Genomic DNA, 16,732 nt, shown 5'->3' with positions numbered 1-16,732 from the left:
CGTTGATCTGTAAGGTAATTATGTGGCTACCGTTAATCTGTTGGGTAGTGATGAAATATGCGTCAATTGTTTTGTTATTAATATTTGAATGATTAGTTTATGTTTTTCAATTAAACAAATGTGAGTAGTATATTTGACAAATTGAAATATAATTATGATGCCAAATGTGAATTTTGTATTCTTAAAATAATATAGTATATTAGCACCAATTCAGCTACTAGCGGGTTTGAAAATAACGAGCATGCAGACACACAAAAATAGGTAGATTAAGTGGATAGATAGATTTTCACTCTAATACCTTATATCCATTAATGGATCAAAGAGCCTATAATAGAACATAAATAAATAGACTAAAATTTGGCAAGGACAAAACAAAAGCATATACATATATATATATATATATATATGTGTTCAATGTGTCATCCGTAACATGATTCTTTACATCTTCTTATTCAAAAAATGACTCCCCCCCTGTTAATTTCAAAACGTACTAACATTTTCTAGAAATGTTGAAGATTGTCTAGACAGTTAATTTTTCAAAGCCTTTTGCGAATTCATCATTATGTCATACAAAGAAATAATTAATTAAACGTAGGGAAATGGTGTTAATTACTTAAAAATAAGCAAGTGCACCTCACTCTTTAACAATATTTCTATTCACTTCTAATAAACAAAAGAACAAAGTTTCAATTGCAGGGGCATAACATCACTTAGATTAGCAAGAGAAGATAGATGACCGGACAAATAAAACGAAAGTCCAAAGAGATATGAAGATAATGGGTTGCTATTTTTCATACTTGAATCAGAAAATTAAGAGAATGTGTGTAGTTAAACTTTACACTAATAAAGATTGGAATATGGAAACTCGTAATGATCATCCAACTTAATTCTATTTTACAGTATAATTTTTTCTTAATAAGAAAATTAAGAGAATGTGTGTAGTTAAACTTTACACTAATAAAGATTGGAATATGGAAACTCGTAATGATCATCCAACTTAATTCTATTTTACAGTATAATTTTTTCTTTATAGAAAATGAACAACTAGCAAAAATTCTCATTAATTTAATCTTTGTTATTCATGAGACACGTCTTTCTACATTATAAGCTGTTAATGGATTTATCATTGTTTCATATTAATACTTACCATTCCCCGAGTGCTGCTAATTCTGATAAATCTCAAAGAATCTAGTTCTCTATAATTTTAGAGATTTAATTAGATTAATTTGAAAATGAGATATTTTCTTGTGTTTTTTTTTAATATGAGAGAAAGTACTAGAACTCTTAGCTAATTTAAAGTAATTAAGGAACACCGAGTAGAGATTCTTTTGCATAACAAGTATTAAAATGTGTTTATTTGTGGAAACGTAAAACATTACCTGGATATGTATGTTTCAAATTCTTCAGCCAAAAATATTTTTAGTGATCTTAGATGCCTTCTATATAAACCCTCTTGAATAATTTAAATATAATTAAAATTATGGAAACCACAGTTTTTGAAATACGGTTATTTCTGAGTGTAGTAATTTATAAAGAATTAAACGGATTATTCGTATTTTTAGCTTTAACATTTCGCTTGTTGGTCTTCAGAACTAAAACAACGAATAAAATAATTGTCCTTCGAATTTACTTGTAAGTTACGATCTTTGCTAATTGGTACATTAACCTCAAATTTCAGACCTTTAATTCTTCATTACTTAGTGGCACAAGCTTACAACAAGGTTAATATCTACTATCTGTAAGAAATCAGAATACATTAAAATGACAGAGCATCAATAAACTCTATTACTCTATGAAATGACGCAGAAAATAATCGCGATCATTAAGTGAATATAATAGATCTTTCTTCGGAATGTTAGTAGTTAGTATCTTGATAATGTTTAGTAGCCTAATCTAACGTACATATTACGATTATAGCAAACTGATGATCGTTGTTATTCAGAGTATTCAACTCAATAAAGTATCATCTAGATAACATAATACGCTATAAATAAATAATAAATTTAACTACGATGAATGTATTACATGAAAAGACGACAAAAAGCAAAACAAAAGAAAGCTTGTACAAAATGTATCCTCAAAACCTAATATAACGTAGGTATTATTGCTTTTATAGAGCTTTCATGATATTCAGATTCTGGAATGCTACTAACGTCTTCATAATGTTCAAGATATGATATAACACCAGTATTGTTGTCGCTATTATTGTGTTTTGTTGATATTCGCTCTCCTGATAAACGTCACATAACATAAATATTATCATCATTATAGCATTTGAAGATAGTCGCTCTCCAAGATGTTACTAAAATCTTCATAATGTTTGAACATCACATCCAACATCGTTATTATTGATATAGCATTTTTTTTATAATTGTTATCCAGAATGTTACCAGGATCTTCATAATATTCGAACATCACATCCAACATCGTTATTATTGATATAGCATTTTGTTTATAATTGTTATCCAGAATGTTACCAGGATCTTCATAATGTTCAACAAACTGATTTGACATGATTATCATATCGTTTTGATAATAGTAGCTATTTAAAACATTACTATCATCTCTTGATAATGTGCTAGAGCATGATATAACGCAGGTATTATTATTATTATTCAAGTGTTTTGATCTTTGTCGCTCCCCGGAATATTGTTAGGATCTTCATAATGTCTAAAATGCAGATATAACGTAGACATTATTGTTATAGAGTTTTCATGATATCGCTCTTCAGAATGTTACTGACATCTTCGCAGTGTTCAGTAACCTGATTTTACGTAGGTATTACTATTATAACGAGGTCTGGTATGGCCAGGTGGTTAGAGCGCTCGACTCACAATCTGAGAGTCGCGGGTTCGAATCCCCGTCCCATCAAACATGCTCGCTTTTTCAGCCGTGTGAGCGTTATAATGTGATGGTCAATCCCACTATTCGTTAGTAAAAGAGTAGCCCAAGAGTTGGCGGTGGGTGGTGATGTCTAGCTGCCTTCCCTCTAGTCTTACACTGCTAAATTAGGGACGGCTAGCGCTAATAGCCCTCGTGTAGCTTTGCGCGAAATTCAAAACAAACAAACAAACGCAGATTAGTGACATTGTTCGGCTTCCGATTGGTTAAATAAGGTTATAATGATAATTTTAGCTCAGTTCTTTTGTTTACGCATAGCCGTCCTTAATCTTTGAAATGATAGATTTTAAGGCAGCTAGTTAATAGCACTTATCGTTAACTTTTTGGTCACGTTTATCTTATCAAAGAGTGGGATATGACTGTCATTCTTATAGCGCACCACAATACCAACGTACGAAATACAGTACGTTTTCGTAACAACGGGTCACAAATCATGGTCCTTCAGAATCACAGCCTGAGCACACTAATCAATAAGCCATGCTTGACTTCAGCTCAGTTTGATTTCAATTAATCTTTTTTGCAAGTTATAATTACTTATACTTAACACAGGACATTGTTAAATATTTCTTTGTTTTCTAATTAAGTACAAAGAAAACAATTAGACAACTGTGATGTGCTCACCAGAGGGACCAGCCCAGAATTTTAGCGTTATAAGCCCTCCAAATGTATCTAAACTCGGATAACTCTTTTTGCTGTTTCTCGATGGGGCAATATAAACGAGGAAGTCAAAATGCACATAACATATATACATATATACTTTTTTTTTTACAATATAACTTCTGAACATATAAATGTTTCTATAAATGGAAAATGGCAAGTTTTATTAATTAAGGATCATATCTCGTCTGTTTTAAGTGTAATATTCGGTTCTGGTAGATATTATCCTTTATTATGATATAATGACATAACAAAAATATTCAATCCATTCCCGACCTTAATTTTAGATCACACGTCGTTTTTAATCATGATGTTTTACTCCGAAAGAGATGGGGTTTTCCGTCTCGTAAATCAAGGTCAAATGTAAACTAAATGCTTTTGTTTTTCATTTGTACTATAAACGTCTCTCAGTGGCTCAGCGGTAAGTACGAAGGCTTATAAGGCCAAAAGACCTGGTTTCGATATCTGTGGTGAACACAATACAAATAGCCCATGTAACGCTAAAAACCTGGTTTCGATATCTGTGATGGGCGCAATACAGATAGCAGATGTAACGCTAAAAACCTGGTTTCGATATCTGTGGTGGACACAATACAGATAGCCCATGTAACGCTAAAAACCTCGTTTCGATATCTCTGATGGGCGCAATACAGATAGCAGATGTAACGCTAAAAACCTGGTTTCGATATCTGTGGTGGGCACAATACAGATAGGCCATGAAACGATGTATTTGCTTGCGTCGCTTTATGTTCCTCTCTTGGACAGGCTTTAGTTTGTTTTAGATCTGGTATAAGGATAAAGACTGACGTTATTGGCCCAGACAACATTCTCTTTTGGCCTCCACCGTAGCAGTGAGCTTCAATCCATAATCAATTAGTTTGTTTTGAAAATCGGTTTCCAATGGTTTCACAACTTAGCGCATTATTTTATATATGGTATTCCCATCATTCACACATTCGTGCCCTTTGCTGCGCATCTATTTTGTTATGTTCGTCTTGCCATCTGTCCCTTCTTAATTTTGAATGAATAAATGCAACATATAGATGACCTGTAAACATAGAGCCTAATGATTATATGTATGCTGTTTTGTTAATGTAATGCAATCACTGAGGACCTATTCCATGAGAAGCAAACACACTTCAACAACTATATAAATCTGGTTACAATGTGGTTGAATTATTGTGGAGACGTCGTGGCCTAATGGTTCGTGCCTTGGATTCGTAACCGTACCTCTTCATTGTATGGTTGAGCAAACATTTTACTTCAAATTTGTTTCATTCTACCCAGCTGTACAATGGATGTCAGATATCGGCTGGGAGTTACCCTGAGATTGGATTAGCATCCTGACGAAGGGGAATGTGTAACCATTCTCCTCCGTTTGTGTCACGGAAACTGGAGTTCAACACCGGTTCTATGAGCCTTTCAGTCACAGAAGTGATTTAACTCTGAATAATTATATACACTCCAAAGTCTTGCAGAATGTGAAAAGATTAGAACAAGGTATTAAGACAGGAATGCCATGTAGCAAGATCATCTCTCTTGCTTGTTGTGAAGTGCTGCTCAATCTTGATCTTCATTTAAGATGATGTGACATTGTCACTCATGATCTAGTGCTCCTGATCATCGGCGATGTCATGTACAACTTCTCTTCCCAACTCTTCCAGTTTGTCATGCCTTTAGTTTCTTAGTATTTCGTTAAATTATTTTTATTTTACAACTCTGTTGTATTGATTTCAACAATATTCATTGTTGCTAATTGCATAATGTCGGATATTGCTCTTGTTTTACTTGCTATTTTGATTTGAGAAAATCCTTCACTCTAAGAATAGTTCATAAATGGGCATGGCTTGCGATAGATAAGTATATAATATAAAGCTAGCCCGAAAAGAATAAGTTTCTGTAATTTTTGTTACATTTACTCTCTTATTTTTTTCCATTTGCTAACTATATTATTGTAACGGGTCAACTTCTGCTACTCCAAGGTTTGTGTTGATCCCTGTTGTTGCCCATAATAAGAATCGCAGTAGTTCTGGTAGTCCATGATCTGTTTATTTCTAAAATGAAAACTATGTTCAGCATGCCTTGAGAGAAAAAAAAAATACATTAGTGGATCAGTGGTAAGACTTGAAAGGCTTATAACGCTAACAATCTGGTTTCGATGTCAATGGTGGCCCATTGTGTAAGTTTACACTTAAGAACAAACAAACAGACTAAGAAATAAATGAAAGTGTATTTTGTTTGTCAAAAAAATAACTCAGAGATGCTACATTTACAAACATTACTATACGACTAAATAAATTGAATCCACTTACTTCATATGGTAGCATATTTAGTTTGGACAACTAGAATATTTTTACCCGCATTGAACGTATGTGACGCAATTAAGGGACAAATCTGAGTGAGTGGTATTTGTCAGGAAATCAAATTCGAATTCACCCTGATGAAAAATAATGATTTTTGTCGACTGTGAGATTTAATTCCAATAGTGATTTACTATGCTACTATTTATACACATCTTGGGTGTATTATATTTACAGAAAAATAAACTGCTAAATGCAAAAGTTGTGATTAGAACCTCAGAAGGATGATAATGTTACTTGCAGTAACCTGTAGGACAATTGTTTCTAAATAAAAAGGCTCATTTCTCTAACATGGGGTACTGTGAGTTGTAAAACTCTAATGTTATGGCAACTGGTTATAAAGTGAAGAATACAAATATAATGCCTAAAAAAATATAACCAAAAGACATAAGTGGATATTCCAAACAAATATTTTTCAAAGATACATAGTGAAATATTAATATTTGTAAATGAAGAGAAGGGTCATTATTAAAACATGGGATTGACCACATTCGCCTAAGGTATTGGCATCATCAGACTAACCATCTTCATATGTTAATTGTTGACACTTCAAAATTCGAGTACAGAGTAGCGCCATCTATCTAAATTAATAGGGTAAAAGCTGCTTTACAATATCCACTAATATAAGAATATGTAGCTTAAAATTAACGCCAACCAATGTTCATCCAGAGTACTTGGTAATTCTCAGAATAAGGGTAAATTGTAAATGGGAAATGTCGAATACTAGGTCTTCATGGGTCAGTCTACATGAGGGTTATCGATTTATCAACTATATTCTGAAAGTAGGATTAGAGAGAAAGACCAGCATCTGTAGACGTTGATCTTCTAAACGAAGGTCGATCACACAGAGAATTATCCTCCTCTATTCTGCAGCCAATGCAAGTGATGGTATCTCTCAAATATGACACCAAAAACAGAAACAAAGCATATTTTTACGTGTGTACGTGTACAAATATGCTTTGTATGTGTGTACGTGTGGGCAGCCGGGCCATTTCAAAATGAACTGCTCGTATCTTGACATATAGTTCCAGAAAATTAATGGAGCCAAAGCTAGATCGTGCCACTAAACCAGGAATATGCAGCAGGTAGTTTGTGTCAAAAGGTATGGTAATCAGTCTAGCTCTCTCTGGGTAGAGTGGCATTTGGTATTTGCTCATAAAATACAAGGATGAGAGATGGAGCTTCTTGTTTATACAGAAGCTGCCAGAATGCTGATTGATCTCACCATGCATCAGGTACTCTGAGTGAAGTGTCTTCTCTGGCCAGTTAAAAAAGTGAACATCATTTTCATGGGAATCCATCCAATGCAGGAAAGAATTGGTCCAGGGGAAGTGAACTGCGCGAGTGTACATTGTTGAAGAAACCACAGTACCCCTGTATATACAAGTGCTATTATATGGTTGAATATAAACTAGGCCTTGTGTGATGGTACCATATAATGTAATTATAGAGGCAACACATGAAATTTGTAGGGCAGAATGTTTACCCTTTGGGTGGACCATGCATTGCGTGACGGATTTACTATCCTATATCTATTTTAATATCGATGTTTGTTTAAGTTAAATTTATATGTAGAAATGTACATAACTTATACGTTAAATCTGTATTTCGAAATTCCCACCTATTCACTAACATTCTAGAAAATTCTCGAGTGTAAGAATCAACAATATAGACAAAGACAAAATTCGATCTAAATAAATATCATAATTCAATTTATATTTATCAGTAACAACAATATTTGATCATATTTGATTATCAATATTTTCTTGAATGACCCTCCCTCGAACAACTAGAAAGATATAACAAAAATGAATTGCTCAAAATTTCCAAAATTTTAGAATTAGAAGTTAAAAAATCAATGAGGAAAAATTAAACAAAAAAGCGTATTATTGAAATACTAGTCGTTGATGATTTGTCGCCTGAGGAAGTATTAGAGGAATATTCTAGTGTTCCCACTGGCCAGTCGGAGTTGAGTGATAAAGATAAGTTAGAGATTCACCTAAAACTAAAATAACTCGAGCTAGAACAAGCTCGTATCGAAGCCGAGAAAGAACAAGCTCGTATCTAAGAGAAAATAAACATTTCGAGGCCGAAAAAGCTCGCATTAAAACAGAAAAGGAAATTAAGCTGAGAGCTTAAGCTCAGCTCCAATCGACAAAGGCAAATTGACAACTTTAAACTTAATCGATATGTTAAAGTACCACCATACAATTAAAATGAAGTTGATAAATATTTCCAACATTTTGAAAAGGTTGCCTAAACCATGGAATGGCCCACCGAAAAATGGTCATTATTATTATTACAAAGTGTTTTAATTGATAAAGCACAAGAAGCTTATGCCGCACTTTCTCTCTAGAAGATTGTACGAATTATGATAAGGTTAAATCAGCTATTCTCAAAGCATACGAGTTTGTACCAGAGGCTTATCGCCAAAAGTTTTGAGGTTATCGCAAGCAAGACAATGAAACTTATATGGCATTTGCCCACGAAAAATAGGTTTATATTGATCGATAGTGTAATTCTATGCATATTGGCAACAGTTTCGACAAACTAAGACAATTATGTCTAATTAAGAAATTTAAACGCTGTACACGTGACGACCTCAAAACTTACTAAGATGAAAATAAAGTTGAAACACTACAGAAAGCAGCTGCTCTTTTCGATGACTACACTTTAACACATAAAATCACTTTTTATAAAAAGAAATTTCTACCATTTCAGCAAAAAAACCTGTGTCTGTTCAATCCACTAAAGTTGAGGATCCTTCTAAGAAATCCAGCTCCTCTATTTCGAAATTTTCTGACAGGCAAGATAAAACTTCATCAAAACCATCGAGGTCTGTCTGCCATTTTTGTAAAAAAACCTAGTAATGTTATGCCCGACTGTTAGCGTTTGAAAAAAGAGGGCAGCACATAGTGCGTTTGTGTCCACATGTAAACGTAGTTTCACCAAGATCACTGGATGTTGTTAATTTGGCCACTGATATAAAGGCTGATGTAATCAGGGAGGAATTTAGACCTTTTGTGTCTCTTGGCTTTGTGTCTTTGACAAATGACACTGTCAATCCCGTACCCATTCGTATTCTACGTGATACTGGAACGACTCAATCATTGTTATTAGAAGGTATATTGCCCTTAGATTCGAGTTCTGCCACTGGTGAGTCTGTTATTGCTGAGGGTATTGAGGGTGGTTTTGTTAATGTTTCTCTTCAAAACATTTATTTGGCATCAGACTTAGTTTCGGGACCAGTTGTGGTTGGAGTAAGACCTACTCTGCCCATTAAGTGTGTATCATTATTGTTAGGAAACGATTTGGCTGGGGGAAAAGTTGTTGCCAACCCAAAATGGTTAGTGAGCCGATCACTGTTTCATCTAAGGGTGATGTTGTCATTGAAGAGAATCCAGATGTGTTTCCCTCGTGTGCTGTGACTCAAGCACAGGCTAAGAAATTAAGCCAAACACAAATGATAGACATGGATTCAGAGGACGATAATATAGATTTGTTTCAGACATTGTTTGGATCCGACGAGGATATTGTGGATAATTGTCCTACTGATGATTTCTCGGTAAGGGACAAAGATGGACGTGAGTGATCTGATTCAACCAGTGAAGTTCCATTTACTAAAAGTAAACTGATTACTGAACAAGAAAAAGATCTACAGATCTCTTCATTATTTAAATATGCACTCTCAAAAGATGAACTGTTATACCTATTAGATGGAAAATCTAACCAGAAAAGTTCCTGTTGCTCCTTTGAAATCTACCCCAGCTTTTGAAGAACAATTCAGTCGTGTGATTGTTGATTGTGTTGAGCCTTTACCAAAAACTCGATCGGGGAATCAGTATTTGTTAACTATCAAGTGTGCATCCATTCAATTCCCTGAAGCTATCCCTTTGAGAAACATTTCAGCCCAAATAATGTCTAAGCTTTTGACTAATTTCTTTACTTTTGTTGGCTTGTCCAAATAAATTCATTCTGTTTAGGGATCAAATTTTATGTCAGGATTGTTTCAACAAGTTGTTTATCAGCTCTGTGCTAAAAGATCAAATCCAATGCGTACCATCCAGAATCACAAGATACTCTTGAGAGATTCCATTCAACTATGAAAAATATGATGCGGACTTACTGTCTCGATAACGAGAAGGATTGGGATGAAGGATTTAATTTATTATTGTTTGCTGTTTGTGAATTAGTTCAGGAGTCGTTAGGGTTTAGCCCGTTTGAATTGGCATTTGGCCATTCAGTGTGTAGTCCTTTGAAGTTGCTGAAGGAACAATGGTAGGAAGATGATCCGAGAGAAATGCACTTGTTGGATTACGCTTCCAAGTTTCGGTCCAGATTCTAATTTGCTTGTGAATTGGCTCGAGAATATGTGAGGTCATTCCAAGTTAAAATGAAAAATGTTTATGACCTGTTAGCATGGTTTTAGTATTGTTACCCACTATGAGACATCCACTCAAAAAAAAAAGAGAGAGAGAAAAAAGGAAAGAAAGAAAGTTAAAAGGAAAGAAAAGCAACAACAGAAGACTGTTAATTGGAGTTTATCTCTATGAGAGTATGATTTGAAGATAATCCATGTCAAAGGGGTTGGTAACATTTATGCTGATGAACTTTCACGTGCTATGTAATTTCATGGTCATAACGTTATTTGTATTTATTGTGTTATATACTGTCATGGTTATTGAAGTTGTATAATTCTTTGATAATGTATTATATTTAATGTATTGTTGTCCCTGTATATATATAATATCTTAGTTAAAAATTGTCTAACGCAGATTTTTCTTCTCTAGGGAGGGAAGTGTGACGGATGTATTATCCTATATCTATTTTAATATCGATGTTTGTTTAAGTTGAATTTATATTTAGAAATGTGCATAACCTATACTGTTAGACCTGTAGTGCGAATTTAGCCTATTCACTAAAATAGTAGAAAATTCTCCAGTGTAAGAATCAACAATATATGTGTGCAAGTAAACATTTAACTTCAGCGGATTTACATCAGACAATTAGTATTTTTACGAAAACATTATATAACTTAAGCGGTAAATATTTCGGCGTACGATCCCGCGAAGAACGAAAAACATAGAGCTAGCTAGCTCTCTGTTAAGTGAATTGTATCTATATCTATTCAAAATTAATTCCCTCATCGTGAACCCTTGATAAGATATCAAGGAAGTTCCAGACCAGATAAAGGACTAAATATTGTTTGTAAGTTTGTAAAGCTTTTGTACATATATCATTATTTGTAATAACTGTTATTGTAAATTGTGTTATTGTTTGTATATTAAGATATATTTGTGTTAAAAACACTGCGTATATCAATCTTGTTGGCAAGTATCATAAATTGGATACATATCGACATTTATTTAATTTCTAACTCTAAATTATCATTTAACTCAGTTTTAGGCTACTCGAAGTTGTAATACGTTACGTAATAAATTGGAGGCTCGTCCGGCATAAATTGTAATACGTAACGTGTCAATTGCTGATGTGTCTTATAAACTTTAAAATTCCAGAAGGGTGATAAAACGTTGAATCACAATGTTGCAGAAGTATGATTTGGTCAAATAGTATTTATTCAGGTGCACAACTATGATGCTATATCCATTTATTGAATGTTCTGAGCTATAGATTATCTACAGATTATCGGAAGACAGATACTTCATTATTATGTAGCTAGAATGGCTGGTGTCAGTAGATGTATGCCTATGATATTAACAGTTTTCTCGACTGAGGATGGTAACTGAGAGTTCAAAAACTCAACTGAAAGGTATTGTGGCTAGTACTTTTTGAGTTATCGAACAATTTTCGATGGGCAAGTTTTATGGAACAGAGCATGTGCTATTTGCTAGACTTTCTCCAGTAAACTTAAGTGTGCATAACTGCTCATATGAAGATGTGAGGAAGATGTGTTCTTAACTAGCACAAAATGAACATGAAGTTGTTGTGGGTCTGATTGGAATAATTTGTTGCACTAGAAAAGCGTTGATTTACTTCTCTGTGATACCAACTGATATGATTGGATTGAATTGCATATCACGATACAGTATTTTCATTATGCTGTTACTAATGTTAGTTGTCGTGTAGGGCGAAAAATGTATTTCACTTTAGATTATTACACTTAGTCTAAATTTTTCCAAGTGTATTTTGATATATATATATATTGCAGGAATATTAACCCTCGTTGCAAGAATTTTAGCATAAACGTCTTAGATCTCCTGGTGATTATTTATGTCGTGATGACGATAAAAAGTGCTGAGTTTAACGGCTCATATATTGTAGCATGTTGTAACACTGTACTTATCAAGATGTATCTAATGGTAATGACATGAGAGCCAGGGGCAGTCTACAGCTACTAATGTATATGATGATATGTAATGTTCACATATATCTACATAGTAGTATATGTGTATAAACAAATATGTGTGCGGTTTTACACATGTGTATGGAACCTTACATGTCATTCATGGCAATCAAATACTGAAAATACAATTATCAAGCAGCATTTGAAAATAAAATAAAGGATTTGATCTGAATGCTAAGACTTTGAGGTATGAATCGAACTGTGACTCCTGACCTATAAAACATGGATGGAATTATCTGTAGAAAGTGATATTCACAAAAAGTAGTTCATATTATATTAAATGCAAACTTGGTCTACCCAAAATTTTATTTGGTTATGATTGAATGTTTTCAGTTTCGCAGTTTTCTGAATATTTTCTTAACATTATTACAATACAAGATGTAGTTCAAATGCATTAAATTGCACACTGTAAGTGTATAACCAGAGGCAAGAATTAACATATGCGTGATATTGCTGTACTATCTTGTATATGAAAGAAAATGAAATGTTGGTGTTAACGAATCTCTGAGGTCAGACAAACGAGGTTAGTGCTCATACAGGGGTGGCTTATTTTGGTTACTCATGTAGGTACCAGAATTTGCAGTCTTGTGTCCCCTTTCTTTCCTACTGGACCCAGGCTCTACATAACAACCAGATAGTAGTGAAATAAATGTGGCTAGGTTCCTGGTTAGCTGTGAGCTTTTATCATTATAATAACAACAGTGGAGCATACAGCTGGGTGTAGGTCAAGCACGAGACTTAATGATGCCTGAGCTACTGAGATATCTACAGGTGAAAAGATACGTATTGTACAGGCGATATACAAGTGAGTGCAGGTAAGTCTTTAGAACTGTCGCTTTACAATAGCAATATTTTAACACGCTATTCCAAAGGAAAATTTTAGGACAGAGAATTATTGTAGCCAAGCCATAACAGCTTTAACCTACATTTTTAATCGTTACATTTCAATTCTGACTACTTTATTTTATTTAAGATGAAATTCTTAATTTTCTAGACATTTTGTTTTTAACTAGCTATTCTGCTTGTGTTGATTCAGCTGACTAATATTATTGCATTACAATGGAAGTAGAATTCGGTAAAGGCTTCTTGTACAGCAACATTGGAGATGTTTCTGACAATCCAGCTGTACCTAAGACACCACTAGCTAGCCTTAGCTTCTCCTTGGGAGAGCCCATGCACTGATAGTGATACATTTGATGTAATGGAGCTGACCATGGTTGCAAATGGACTGACCCTGAAGTCCTCAGTCTTCTCATCCACTAGCCAATGACTACCCAAGGGATTATCACCCAGCCAGAGTAGAGACTATTATGAAAAACATTGGCGTCAATGTAGAGACATCATTGTCAATAGTTGAACTGATACTAACCAAATGGTCCAGAACCTAGACCCTGAAGACAGAAAAATTAGAGATAAAAGAGCATCTCATACTTCAACAAGTAGCCAGGTGGATGGAAGCCTGGGCATTTTACAGTTGGAAGGAAGACCATCTGTTGAAGCATTGAGAGCCTCCTTCACAGATGGATGAAAAGATGCAGTATCTTTGGTATGAATTGCTACAAACTTGAAATACCTTGATGAGGGCTCAAGAGATGATCCACCAGACCACCATAGCTCACCGCAAATTTATTGACTGTATTGAAAAACCTGCTTTCGTAAATCCAGTAGGTAAGAAGTTCCAGTTTCTTTAGAAACCTGTAAATCTTTCTTCCCTGTTTTAATTTATTTATGGGATTATGTTTCTGTTGTATTTTGTATTATTATGCAAATTTTATTTGCATTTTTTATTTGGCATCTTATTGATTTTTTCTTCATTTGTTTATACGTATATTTTAACAGCGTGCTTTGTACGAATTTACATTTTGTTTTCATTTCATTAGGTTTTATTTTGTATTTTATATCTAAATATATTCTTATTTAAAAAGTTTTATTCTGTATTGTTTTCGCATGTTTTAACTATGTAACTTGAGTTTAGCTTCTCAGTTTAACATCACTTCTCTCACTACTAAAAGTACAACGTTTTACACTTATCATTAACACTGTGTTGAACATGTGTTCAAGCTCTTTTTTTGTGTCAAACTCAATCGAGAGCAGAGAAAGTCAATTATTGCTCTGCAATACATTTTCTGACAAGCATCGAATATCCTGCAATTCCCATCTGATTACTCCACAGAAACTAAGTGAAACTGAAAATACTACAATCAGGCAAAAGACAGAAAATGGAGGCCAGGGGGAGAACGGCAGACGGCCCTTTATTGAAAGCTATCATCTACTGTTTCAGTGTGTCTTTGCTTCCTTTCGAGATAACATTTTTGTTATCCTACAATAAAAGTTCTTTCATTCTAGATAATAAAATTAAACTTAATTAAGTTTAAGTTTTGACAACTGTATATGAAACATATCCTTATAGCTATTTGGGTTTTGTTTTTCCAACCTATGCTACAAATACACAAAAACCTGTAACATCGTAACCACAAGTCAATTATTCCTATATGTGTTATAAACAACAATTAGAATTATTATGCATGTTCCTTAAAATGTTTCTTAAGATTAGCAGAATAGCAATAATATTTTATGAAAATTTTCAGCACTAAAATTCAGTAGTCATACATTTGCGCAAAAGCATCTCGATTTGCTTGTTGCTTCAGTTTGAGTTTTCAGCTTTGCTATAGCCAAAATTCTTTTTACGTTTTTTTTGTTCTGTTATATAATACTTTGGTGTATTTGTCTGAAAACGTATGGTATTCACGTTTCTTCAAAAATGCAAATTCATAGAATGTTATGTAGAGAATAAATTGAACAAGGACAGTAAAGAGTGGCAAATACACCAGTGTACAGATAAGACAGAAAGATTTGTTCGTATAACAATGAGTTTGTGTTTACTTAGTTCTTATACCGGTCGGATTGGATTTTTTGCTGTGACTTTAACTGACAGCCTGGGTAAAGAGGAGACTTCCCAAATATGTCTATACAGGATGAGAACAGAAATGATTATATTATACCATGCTTTTAAATGTGACAAATTTGTTCTAGTGCAGTACCCTAAAGTTCTTTTGTTACCTACATCATGAACATTCCTAATTACATATTCAAGGGATGAACCCTCAGCTCATAAAAACTTGTATAGGTATCTGTGTCACCCTTTGAGATTAGCTTGCATTGCACCAGGGTGTGGACACAGACAAGACCAAATTAGTACAAGCTTCATCTATTCAAAAGGATTAGTACATGTTAACGACCTTTCAACATCTAATTTACAAGGATTTTATAACTAGATGAAATTTAGAAAAACAATAGTTGAATATGCTGACTACAGATATATTATAAACTAATAATGGAAGGGTCAAATTACCAACCGTTTCTATCGGGACACACAATAGAGAATTGTACAGCAAAACCATTTTGTCATAAAGAAAAAAAAATGTTTACATGGTTTTCGTTAGTCCTACTTTTTCTCATCGATTATCTTCATTCACTACTCTTCTGTATGGTTATTGTCAGTAACTACTTTTTCTGCATGTTTACTACGTTTTGGATAGCCAGTAAGATTTTCTTAAGATCTGTTTGACAAATCATTATATGTATTCGATTCGTTTACAGTATTTTTTAATATTTTCCCCTTATTTGTTTGTTAGATTTCTGTGTGACGTTTCGGGCGTTTATACAATAACTCAGCAGTTTGAAACGCTACTCGTCTACAAGAGAAAAGTCCATAAAAACTATCATTATTAACAGTAATTTTAAAAGTAGGAGTTGTACTAAAACCTTGTGAATAATAATTTAAACGTGACGTTTGAATGTAAAAATAATATATACAAATATCTTAGTTACCATAGTTTTATGGTTTTATGCACTTTTCATAATTGTTTGCTTTTGGAATTTCGCGCAAAACTACTCAAGGGCTGTCTGCGCTAACAATATTTAATTCAGAGGGAAGGTAGCTAGATAACACCAAACACAGCAAGCTCTTGCGATACTCTTTAGTCAATGAATAGTGGTATTAGCCGTCACATTATAACACTTCTGCGGCTGAAAGGGTGGAGCATATTCAGTGGTGGTATTCGAATTCTCTTATGATATTTCAAGACTTATTACTATCTGACCCTGTGAATTGTGACTGTATTTCAGGAAGACCGTTTCATGTAAAGGCTAAAGAAAATAATATACTTTTCAAGCTACGTACATTTCAAGCTACGTGAGTTTTGGGCTGGAAATTTCTTTCTAGGCTGTTGAAGGATGATTTTATAAAATGAAGATAACCAAATATTACTAACACTTCTTCATAATATGCAGATCCAGGAATACTAAAATAATTTGAGTTACAAACACAGCCCGGCATGGCCAGGTTGTTAGTGCGCTCGACTCGCAATCTGTGGGTCGCGGGTTTGAATCTCCGTCACGCTAAACATGCTCGCCTTTTCAGCCGTGGGGGCGTTACAATGTGACGGTC

The sequence above is a fragment of the Limulus polyphemus genome, unplaced genomic scaffold (assembly GCF_000517525.1).
Source record: "Limulus polyphemus unplaced genomic scaffold, Limulus_polyphemus-2.1.2 Scaffold567, whole genome shotgun sequence".
Classification (NCBI taxonomy): domain Eukaryota; kingdom Metazoa; phylum Arthropoda; class Merostomata; order Xiphosura; family Limulidae; genus Limulus; species Limulus polyphemus.
The sequence above is the reverse complement of the archived record's forward strand: the minus strand, read 5'-3'. Positions refer to the sequence as shown.